The sequence below is a fragment of the Corvus hawaiiensis genome, chromosome 6, assembly GCF_020740725.1.
Source record: "Corvus hawaiiensis isolate bCorHaw1 chromosome 6, bCorHaw1.pri.cur, whole genome shotgun sequence".
Classification (NCBI taxonomy): domain Eukaryota; kingdom Metazoa; phylum Chordata; class Aves; order Passeriformes; family Corvidae; genus Corvus; species Corvus hawaiiensis.
In genome coordinates this window covers 49,777,042-49,787,444 of record NC_063218.1, presented here as the reverse complement: position 1 = coordinate 49,787,444, position 10,403 = coordinate 49,777,042, and the positions used below count along the sequence as shown (strand labels likewise).

General features: G+C 43.9%; 1 long non-coding RNA gene across 1 annotated transcript in view; it reads right to left on the bottom strand.

Annotated features, from left to right (window-relative positions):
* Positions 1 to 10,403, bottom strand: part of LOC125327855 — a 33,109-nt gene that overhangs the window by 6,858 nt on the left and 15,848 nt on the right. The gene's annotated exons all lie outside the window — the stretch shown is intronic.

Below are 10,403 nucleotides of genomic sequence, written 5' to 3'. Positions count from 1 at the left end.
AGCCCTCAGCATATGAAGAGGGTCCTGACTGGCTTGGAGGTTTGCCAGCAAAGGCTCTTAATCTTCAAAATCTCCCTCTGGCTCTGCATTCCTCTTTCTCATTCATATTACTTGAACGAGACCATTTTCCTGGAGGCTCTTTCCTGCTGGGAAGAGACCAGCTGCTGTGGACAGTGATCTGACACAATTTTGAGATGCCTAAATCCCGAGAAGCACTAAGCAGTTGCTGGCAGTCTGTTAAATAACTTTTCTTGGGATTAAAACTGTTCCCTCAACCCCAGCAAGGGTAATCTTCACTCTGAAATAGAGCAAACAAGGAGTGCTGTTCGTATGTAACAAATGGCGTTGCTGTCTGTGGCACTGCCTTTGTGGACCTTCCTGTTGCGTCTTTGCACTGTAAAACTGGGAGGTTTGATCAATTCTTCTCCTTTTCAGGAGTACAGTCCGTGAGACGCCCCCAGTCTTTGGCTCAGCAACATTACAGAGGGAGTGAAGCCTCCCAGGTGGTGTAGTGTTCCTGCCCCAGCAGGCAGCTCCTTTTGTTGCTAAGCCCAGAGGCTTTCTTTTCACACTGCTGTATCCAAACATCCTTCTGCAATCCCTGTCTGTGGTCACTTGAGCTTACACACGTGGTCTGGTTACTTTCTGTAGTTATCGCCCACTTAGAGATCCTTTGGCTCTTTATTTGGACTTATAAAAGATGCAGCACGTTTACTTCAGCCTCTTTGCCTAGGCAGATCCTCCTTGCACAGAATTCCCAGGGAAGTCCAAGAAGCAGTGCTAATTGCAGCTTACTTTTAAATGCTAGTAATGCTTCTGGGCTGAGTCACAGCGTGATGCTCATGAAGAAATGGCAGGTCAAGAAGAACAAAGCCAGGGGATTTTCACAGCTTTACTCTTACTCTGTTTCTGCTGAATACCTGGCTTCTTACTCCTCCATAGTGAAGCAACTGTAAGACTGATTGGTTTAAGAATTACTCTAACATGGCTTTTGAGTAGATTGCTGAGGGTTTCATATTGTATTCAGTGGAGATAATTAATATATTTTTACACAAGTTTATAAAATTCCCAGGAGGAACTTTGCAGAGTTTATAGTGGCTCTTGAAAGTTTTCCAGTCCCGTAGTTTGACACTAACACCTGTATTTTCAGCTTGCTATTGTGGTATTTCTGGGAGCTGTTCTGGAAGAAGCAGATCAAAGCAAACAGCAACTGTAGAGCTCAGTGGGCAGGTGCCTCTTTGCTTGGTTTCTGGATATAGACAGGGGGTCTTTTAAGCAGAGGCATCATAACTGTGTTCTTGGAAGAGGATGGGAAGTTGCTGACTTCTCATGACAGAAATCCTCCTGGGTAATTCTCCTGCCTTTTATCCGTACTCACTCCTTTTGTGGCCTTTGGTAAGTCACTTAAATTTTCTGGGGCCAGGTCCATATCTGGTGTATGAGGGCCAGTGCTATGCCAACTTATCACAGCAGGGGACCAGGCCCTCACCCCATTCTAAAATGGATATATTAGCCCTTACCTGCCTCACAAGGATATTGTGAGGATTGATAGTCATGCAGCATTCTGAAGATGTAAAATGCTATGTAAATCCTAAGTATTATCCAACTTTAATGTTAAAATTGCTTTTAGGGATCTGCAGGACTTCTCTTAAAGCGTGGAATATGTGACTGCCCTTTAAATTTGCATCAGATAGAAAGAAAATGCAAAATATTTATTCATGCTGGTTAACAGGATGGGCTCAGCTACACTTGAACTCTAAGGAAGGTTTAGCTTAAAAATCGGAACTCTCTAATTTCAGTTTTGCAAATGGTTTTTAGGTCTTCTAAAAGCCTTGACCAAATTCTTAGATGCCAACCTTGCATCCAAATTTTGCAGTCTGGTCTTGTCCCTGACTGTTAGCAAGAGTAAATATAATCCAGGCAAAACAGAGTACCTCACAGTCTGCAGTGGCTGTTGAAAAAACTGGAACAGAAAACGAAGTCATTCTGTTCATCCTTCAGTCTGCAGAAGGTCAGATGGGTTTCGTGAGACAACTTTCAAAGGGATGTGTAATTTCTCTGTAAGTTTTACTGGCTTTAAAATCAGCAGAGAAGGAAAGCCTTGATAGAATCAATAAGGTCGGCACATCCTTCTTGAATTCCTTTCTTTTCACCCGAATTAAGGAAACAGTGGGTTTTGTAGCAAAGGAAGTGCTTGTACCACCAGTCCTACAGCCCAGAACAAAAGTTGATCCAGAAATATAGCACTCAACCATCACCATGTTCTCAACTAGGATAAAAATGCCACTGTTCACTGATCTAAATCTGGACCACAGCTAGAAACTACCTAGTTCTTGTAGCACTAGCTGCTGTACAAACACAAATGAAGGTAAGGAATTACACACCAAGGAATATGAGCTGTGTACATGTGAAATGGACCATAATTTTGAAGCAGCTGCAGTAAAATCTTAATATGAACTCAGAAGCAAACACAATGCAAATTTTTATGGTTTCTTTAAAATATTTGATGGGTTTTCATTTTCTTAGTTTGGAGAAAATTTTCTTAATATTATTTTATTTTTGCTCTTAGTGTAAAGAATAAAAATACACAACTCGAGACAGACTACAAATGAAAAAAAGGTGGCCAGTTGGCAGGAATGCCAAAACTTCTGTGGCTTGTATTGTTTCTGTGGTGACACTATGCTGCTGTCAGGTGAGCTACTGGAGTGGTGTGATGGCTCAAAAGTGAGGCTGAAGCACAGGATGCAGGGGTTGAGCCACCAAGACTTCAGTGGGAGCATGACTGGGCCAATTTGGATCAGTCAAAAGACAGAGCATCAGGAAATAGACACCTTTTCCTGAGAGAAGAAAAGCAAGAAACCAAAACCAGCCCGTTGGGCGATGGTGCTGAATCACTACAAACATATTTATCTAGACCCTGCTAGTGCAGGTTCCTGCTGGACCAAGCCTTGCTCCTAATTCAGCTGGGGAGGCTTACTCCAAGCCTATGGTGCTAGCAGGGTCAGGCCAGCAGAACCTGAAGCTTTGTTAAATAAAACTCAAAAATCAGAAAGCAACAACAAAAACAAGAACCTAACCCCAAAACCACAAAAAAACAAGGAAGGAAAAAGCAAATGCCACTGGGTAAGTGGCAGTTCTGCCTGCCTGAGAATGCAGAGTGGCTGGTCTGTCCTGAACGCTAATCTCTATGTCTTGGACCCATGTGAGTCTCTTGCTCCAGCCCCTCTCCCACACATTCCAGGCAGAGTGCACTGAAAGATGTGACTGAAGCAGCTGCTCTTCTCTGGGGAGTCAAGCACTTTGCCATGTTTGAAAGTCTCTAGCACTTACTTTCTTTACTGTGATTGTAAAGGTCACCACATACAGTACAGCCAGTTGATCTGGGATCTTTTCTTAACACATTTTTATGCCGATTTTACTATTTTAATTCTTTGTTCGGAATGTATTTTTTTTCCTCATTTCTTCTATGTGTAACAGCAATTAAAAATATTAATTTACTGGGTATTTTTACTGTGAAAATACAATGTCTCCTTGCTCATTTTCTGTTTCTTTGACTGCTTCAGCACGGAATATGAGGCCTCTCTGTGGTGGGCAGCTTTGTGCCACTGTTACACTCTCCAGCATGATTTATGCTGGAAGTGCTCAGTGCCCACACAACCTGATTGTCACAGTCAGCCACAGCATTCCTACCTGGGGAACCCTGAAAAACACCCACATGCACCCCACAGAGCACATCCAACACAAACCAACCAGACACCTGGCTGGTGTTACACCAGCTCCCGGGTGCCCTGGGATGTCAGTCTCTGGAGCAAGCTTGCCCCTTGCTGCTCCAAGCCAGTCCCACATACAATGGCCATTTGTCCACACTTCCAGGGAGAAGGCAGCTCCAGAAGGACTGCTCCAGGAAGACTGCTCACTGCCAGGAAGTCCCAGACAAATGGCCAAATCTCTCTCTCCCCCCTCGCCCCAGGAAAAATTTCCAGGAGGAAAGAAGTAGAGTAGTCTGCACATTTTTCTCTGGTTGGGGATCCAATGCCAGCTTCTTCAGCTGTTTGATGCAGTGGCACAGATATTTTGTTTTATTAATCCTGAACCAGGCCATCTGTCACCAGTGGAACAGGTTTTAAGGATTTATAGCATAGAAACACAGTGTGTGTAAGTGCTCCCAGTCAGTTAAATGGATCTGCTTGCAGGCTTAATGGAAACTCCTTCATACTCCCCTTCTGAAGTGGTTCCTGATGTGAGAATTAATCAGTACCAGGCAGAAATACAACCAAATTATTTTCAAGGCAGCCTAAAGGGGTTAACAGGAGGCAAAAGCGGGCGATTCTCTCCTCTTCCTTTTATTTGGTCTTTTACAATTCCTTTTAGAAACTTAGAGGCCTGCTGGGAGGAGCATCCTGTTTCCTCATACCTCCTTCCTAGCTCCAGATGGAACAAAAGCGACACAATATTCTCAAAGTGAATGTGTCTGAGTGGCTGGCCACTGCTGTATTTTTATTCCACAACTAGCTCTGGGAAGATTTCAGTCTACATTAAAAGACCCAGCACCAATGCATGTATATTTGTATTGATCTACTTGTCAGCCTGTTAAGTGTTTCAGGTACTCTGTAATCCCTTATCTAGGCTTGGCCACCAGCAGTGAAATTCCTGCACTTTCTGTGGCCAGCTCTTTCACAAAGTGACTCCCTCATTTGCAAAGCTGTATTTACTTTCTTGGTATTGTGAGGATTTAAGTATTTCAGATTTATGACTTACTTTGTGTTTATATACAATCTGACATAAGGAAGCCTAAAATATCTCAGAGCTCCTGCTGGGCTATCTGGACACAAGGAGGCAGAATCCAAGTCTCTTCTTGAGCTTGGAAGCAGGATTGTCTCCAGTCTTTGGCTCCTGTTATTGCCATTAAGATACATTAGCAGAAGATATTAGAAATATCACCTGTAACACCCTACTGTAAAAAATCATTTAGAGGGAAGGAAGATGGAAACACTGGAAGTGCCCCTGCTGAGCCGAAGCCCCACTCTACCACCTGGTCTAACTGACCTTCGTAGAAGCCAAGGGCAGCTGCATTTTGAGTCACATGAAGACAAACTACACAGCCACAACAATGCTCTTCTGCATGCCAGACCAGGCACAGCTAGTTCCACTAATTATATCTTGTGTTTCAACTTCTGCAAACTTCCTGTCCTTGTGTCCATCTTTTTCTTAAGGAAAAGAAGAGGACTAAGAGCCATAATTAGTGCAGTCAACCCTATGTTTTCAGTGCAAGTCTCACAAAGTTATGGATAAAAAGCTTTATAAAATTTTTAAAGCTCTATAAGGCTTTCTACTGTATAAAGGAAAAGGTTGTCTGGTCGCAGTTTTTGTAGGAAGTGACAGTTAAGATTTAGGGAGTTCTCATTTTCATTCCCATTTCCCCTTGTTCACTTCAGCACTGTTCTGAATGGGTCTAATAGTCTTTGTGTTCTCTGAAACCTGCCCACTCCCAGCCTAAAGAAAATTACATTCACCCCTTCTGAGCTACAACAGCAGCAAAGCTGCTGCTGTGTTTCACTGAGGTGGTGAAATGTCCTATTTGTTTTTGCAAATATTAACAAAAGGGCTAAAACTGAAATACGTGGCTAAGCAGAAGAGTGCAATTAAAGAAGAGAAATAGAAGAGCATGTAAGTATTGGGTTTGCATGGCAAAGCTGTGATGGTGGGGGGGATTGCAGGGGTGGCTTCTTAGAGAAGCTGCTGGAAGCTTCCCCTGTGTCTAACAGAACCAACAGGTCCAAGTGCTTCTGTGTCAACACTTTTTAAAGGGGAAAAAAATTGGAACAGCAGTTGCAACCTAAGAGAGGAGTTGAGAGCATGTGAGAGCAGAGGAAGGAGGGGCAAAGAGAAAGTGTGATGAACTGACCACAGCCCCCATTCCCCATCCACCTGCACCAGTGGGCAAAGGAGGTAAAGAATTCTGGAGTAAAGTTAAGCCCAGGAAGAAGGGAGAAGTAGGGGAAAGATGTTTTAAAATTTGGGAATTTACTTCTCCTTACCCTACTCTGATTTGATTGGTAATAAATTAAATTCCCAAAGTTGAGTGTGTTTTGCCTGTGACTTGGTGAGTGATCTCCCTGTCCTTACCTTGCTTTATAAGCCTTTGGTTAAATTTTCCCTCTCCTGTCCAACTATGGAGAGTAGTGATAAAATGGCTTTGGTCTGCACCAGATGTCCAGCTGGGGTAAACCCACTGCAATATATTAAGAGGAATTGAGACAGAGGTTTAGTTCCTGTGGAATCATCACAGAAATCAGCTACTGCTGCACAGCTATTCCAATCAGCAGATTTGCTAAGCCCTTAGATCCGTCCTTACTCCTTTCCCCTAGGACAGCCTGTCACCACGTAAAGACCACTGAAAGTCTCTGAAAATTGTCCCTAAAGAAAATCTTTTAAGTTCTGGTCTGAGGGGCTCCTGGCCTAACAAGAGTGCTTGTTTTCACATGAGGCATGGTGCCCTCCAGCCTACAGTGTCTCACTCCAGGCAGTAACTACCCCTCTTCCAGAACTAAAATTATCAAGAATAGGATTCCTAAAATAATAAAAATAAACCTGCAGTTAATATCTATTTGACATGAATACCTTATCTGCTAAAGTCAGTTTTACAATCTCTTACTCTGACTCCTGCTTTCCCACCTCACTCAGCTGCAAACAGAGGCAGCAGAGAGACCTTACCCAGAAACTGCCTGGGTCAAGATAGGGAGGAGCCCCAGGAGCCCTCAGACATAGGCTCCCACTGAGGAATCTGGGTATAAATCAGCACCTCACCCATACAGTGCTTTTGCAAGCCTCATTCCTCAGCCAGGTCTGGTGTAAACAGGCCGCTTTGAGTAACTTTGAAGAGGTGTGTTCCTGCTGTAACTGTGCTCACCTCAACAAGCTCTGTGTGGGAAGGCAGAAGGTAAGGGCTATCCAGCAATCAGATCCTGAAGGGGATGGAGAGCTGTTCCTGTGCCCCCTTAGGCCTGTCTGCCTTCCCTGAACTGGGTGAGCAGCGCTGGCAGAATTCCTTGTGTCAGCCTGGCTGGCAAAAAGAAAAGGCTCCCACTGATTTTAGGGACGAGGAAGCTGCATTCCAGCTGTGGCTTCAGGAAGGAGTGTATCGGTGCATGGGAAGTGGGGCACACGGTAATGAGATGAATTATTAGAAAAATGGTAAAGAATTGCTTTCAGTCTTTTGGGTGGGCAGTTGCTGACTTCAGTGAAGAAGTGTATGGATTGTACACACAAAGACAGAGCAGTTCGAAAGTCAGAGCAGGAAACCCAATGTGTGCATCCTTTCCCTCTGCTGACCCCCTGTGAGCTACTTCCACCTTAGCAGAGAGAACCAAACCCTGGGTAGGATGTGTTTGTGTGCTCAGCAGTTGTCAGCAGGCTGTCCAGAAGTAATGAACTCAGACAAAAATAACCCTGAAAGATCTTTCCAAATATAGTCCCTCATTATTGGTGCTGTATCAGTTTCATTTCAAGCTGTGCCTGGCAGCCTCTCTTTCTTGTCGTCTTTAAGAGGACACTAACAGGCCTGAGGCATCAGGGCCTATCTCTAAAAAGTGTTAGTAAAACTTCACCCTATGCACCTGGAAGTGTCCATGCTCACACCACCAATTCGAGCCAGCTGGAACCAAGCTCTGTGCTACAACCTGATTTAAAGCTTCATTTGGTTTAACAAAACAGGGAAGGGAGAGATGAAATGTCTGATTTTCTTGCTTTTTTTGTCTTGGAAACCTTACTAGCTGTCATACAATGCTGGCAAACCCCTTCTATTTTACAAAAGAAGAGAACAGATGTACCCAGTGCAGTGTCTGTGCAAAAAAAATCACAAGGTTATTTTCAGAGTGCACCCATGGACTGCTTGGAAGTGCTAAGTATGCCATGGATGCAGAGCAAGCCTGGTTAGGGACTGAGAAATGGCCATGTTTGCTTCTGAGCCATTTAGGGAACTCATGAGGCCTGCTGGCCAAAATAAGCCATTTTTAAGGGATGCAAGACTACTTTAAAGCAACTGAAGATAAATCTCAGTGACTTTGAAGGAAGACAGATGCAGGCTGGTTTTTTGGATATGAAGGTAAGCTCTTACAAAGTGGCCCTTGCAGCTCCAGCCCCTACACACTGAGCAATCTCCTCCTCTGTGGACAAGGGTGAGAGCCAGACCGGCCCAGAGGAGTGTGATCCACAGTGCCAGTCCCAGCAAATGCGCTTGCCCTGGAAAATAGCAGGGTGTGAACTACACTCAGACATGAAATCCGTGGTTACTCAGCCTAGAGTGAATCACCCCCAACAAATCCCAGTGGCTGCACATCTGACCTACCACAGATGATCAGCTTGCAGCTGCAAGTAGTAGAGGTCATAAGCAGGCAGGTGCTTCTTGTTGAGGCCACGACTTAGGCTTGGATGTGATGCTAACAGTGCCCCTGTACTGGGGTCACTGGTGGTGGGGGTTGCTGATGAAAGCCCAGCTCAGGGCACCATTGCTATGACATGCTGTGGTTCCTCAGTGGGGCCATGAAGCAGGAAGCACAGTCCTTCCTGGGATACTCCGTCTTGAAGTCAAAATGCAGCTGAGGACAGTCGCTATGGGCTGCTTCCCATTGCATACACAAACATGCAAACACAGGGCCAGCATCATCAACACAGAGAGTCTTCTCATGCATGAGTACAAATCTTAAAGAGCTTGGGTATGACATCTCATGACCTGGACCTTACTTCCCATCAGGGAAAACCCAGGGAGTAGGAAAAATGAGCAATACACCACATTTCTCTTGGCATCTGACCAGCATACCTATCTCAACATGCAAACAAATGCAAACTGAAAAGCAAGAGGGGAAGGAACTGGAAATCTCATTCTCCCATTAATCTGCTATGCAACTGTAAGCAAGCAATTAATTTCTCTGTTTCTTGGTCTGTAACTAAGGTGTCAGACTTTTGCTCCACAGGGATGTATCGATGCCTTCTCTCACTAATGCCACTAAACTGTAAATTGCTTTCGGATATTTGGCTCCCGAAGCACTTTAGAAACGCATGATTAAATTACACCCAATTATAAACCAAAGCAGGTGATCTTGTAGAGGAAGGGATATTGCTCTGCTGCTGTTGCTCTGAGGCATTAATAGTCCACAAAATGCTCGGGGGAAATCAAGGAGAACTGCGTGTACAATTTAATTTCCAGTGTCCACTGCAAATCTTCCATTTTCAGCCTGTATTTAAACATATTTCTTCAAGTATTTAATACTGCTTGTTGCATTGACATGGGATCCCATCAGGTAAATCCCCTGGATTCTAAATGTAGGACTGTGTGGCAAAATTCGTTCATGAAACTTCATTCTTAGATAAGAGCTTATCTCCTCATTCTTCTTCAGAGTTTTTCTACCATCTCTCAGGTTTATGCAAATAAACCCTGTGACTTGCCATTTATAATGGAGGACAAGAAATCAGTTCACATCTGTGTCTTGTTGGTCCTGCCTGAAGACAGGTAGGCTGTTATCAAAGGAATGTTCAGGGAACATAGTGCAAGGCACAGCCAACCTAACTTTCCTCCATTTACTACTCTCCTATGCTTGCCTACATGCACAGAAGTTATGGAAGCCAGTTCAGACTCTGTAAAATCCAGGCCTAGAGCACTTCCACACCAGAACACAACTACAGCCACATAACTGGAAGTGCTCTTTCTCAGCTGCACACATAGCCAAAGTAACATACCTATGGTCTAATCGATCAGGAAAGGCTGTTTGGTAAATACCAATACACCATGTGACATCTCATTACTCCTTTTAGTGTACCACTCATTCTGTCCATTTAATGTGTAGCCCATTACTCTTAATGGGCTTAGAAGACTCATAGCAGCACGTGGAAAGGCTTCTGAAGAAATACACGCCTAATCTAGCAATATGTATTAATATATAATTTCTTTTCTATTACTACACCAGGCATAGGCCAAGCCAAAAAATTTGTCTTTGATCCCACCATTTAGAATCACTGCATTCTGCAATTCCCCAGACTGGGCAGAAGGATCACTTAGCATTTTGACTTGATGACCCATGTTCAGTTATGTTTGGGAGCACTGGTGATTAGACATCCATGTTATGATTAGGCATGTGTAGGAAGCAACTGCACAAGGAAGGTGACATTTACCTGACAGGATGACCTCTAAATGTTTAATTTAATGTGCTTTCAGGGACTTCTGGTCCAGAAAGACTGTCACACAGTCTCCTATGTGTCACAGATTTCTTTGCTTCTCATTTAGGGAACAAATCCCAGTTAGACTGGAAATGTGCTACAAGACAAATGACTTGTAACACCAATCTTCTGTTATGTGAAGACATGATAATATCAACTTTGTGCACACGGATGTCCTGAATTTTGATTTA